Raw genomic sequence first — 1,662 nt, 5'->3', positions numbered from 1 at the left:
TGGGCCACATGTGGGGCATGCTCTGAATGGGTGTTCCTTCAGCCTCTGTTCCAAACTTTGCCTCCCTATTCCCTCCCAAGGGTATTCTTGTTCCCCTTTTAAAGAAGGAGTGAAGAATCTGAATTTTGGTCATCCTTCTTGAGTTTCATGTGTTCTGTGCATGTAGGGTAATTTGAGCATTTGGGCTAATAGCCATTTATCAATGAGTGCATACCATGTGTGTTTTTCTGTGATTGGGTAACCTCACTCAGGATGGTATTTTCCAGTTCTATCCATTTGCCTATGAATTTCATAAAGTCATTGTTTCTGATAGCTGAGTAATATTCCATTGTGTAGATGTACCACATTTTCTGTATCCATTCCTCTGTTGAAGGGCATCACGGTTCTTTCCAGATTGTGGCTGTTATAAATAAGGCTGCTATGAACATAGTGGAGCATGTGTCTTTGTTATTTGTTGGGGCATCTTTTGGGTATATGCACAAGAGAGGTATAGCTGCGTCCTCAGGTAGTTCAATGTCCAATGTTCTGAGGAACCTCCAGACTGATTTCCAGAATGGTTGTACCAGTGCAATCCCGCCAACAAAGGAGGAGTGTTCCTCTTTCTCCACATCCTCGCCAGCACCTGCTGTCACCTGCGTTTTTGATCTTAGTCATTCTCACTGGTGTGAGGTGAAATCTCAGGGTTGTTTTATTTATCTTATGACTAAAGATGTTGAGCATTTCTTTAGGTGTTTCTCAGCCATTCGGCATTCCTCAGCTGTGAATTCTATGTTTAGCTCTGAACCCGATCATTTTTTTTTTTAATTTTTATCTTTATTAACTTGAGTATTTCTTATTTACATTTCGATTGTTATTCCCTTCATGGTTTCCGGCAAACATCCCCTAACCCTCTCACTCCCTTTTATATGGGGAGTTACGCCCCAACCTCCCCATTACCACCTCCCCCCAACAAACATGTTCATTAGGTTAAACCCCATTTTTAATAGGGTTATTTGTCTCCCTGCAGTCTAGCTTCTTGAGTTCTTTGTATATTTTGATATAAGGCCTCTATCAGTTGTAGGATTGGTAAAGATCTTTTCCCAATCTGTTGGATACCGTTTTGTCCTAACAACAGTGTCCTTTGCCTTACAGAAGTTTTGTAGTTTTATGAGATCCCATTTGTCGATTCTTGATCTTAGAGCATAAGCCATTGGTGTTTTGTTCAGGAAATTTTCTCCAGTGCCCATATGTTTGAGAGTCTTCCCCAGTTTTTCTTCTACTATTTTTGGTGTATCTGGTTTGATGTGGAGGTCCTTGATCCACTTGGACTTAAGCTTTGTACAGGGTGATACGCATGGATCGATCTGCATTCTTCTACATGTTGACCTCCAGTTGAACCAGCACCATATGCTGAAAATGCTATCTTTTTTCCATTTGATGGTTTTGGCTCCTTTGTGAAAAATCAAGTGACCCTAGGTGTGTGGGTTCATTTCTGGGTCTTCAATTCTATTCCACTGGTCTTTCTGTCTGTCTCTGTACCAATACCATGCAGTTTTTTTTCACTATTGCTCTGTAATACTGCTTGAGTTCAGGGATAGTGATTCCCCCTGAAGTCCTTTTATTGTTGAGGATAGTTTTAGCTATCCTGGATTTTTTGTTATTCCAGATGAATGTGCAAATTGT

The sequence above is a fragment of the Rattus rattus genome, chromosome 1, assembly GCF_011064425.1.
Source record: "Rattus rattus isolate New Zealand chromosome 1, Rrattus_CSIRO_v1, whole genome shotgun sequence".
Taxonomy (NCBI): domain Eukaryota; kingdom Metazoa; phylum Chordata; class Mammalia; order Rodentia; family Muridae; genus Rattus; species Rattus rattus.
Note: the sequence above shows the minus strand (reverse complement) of the source record.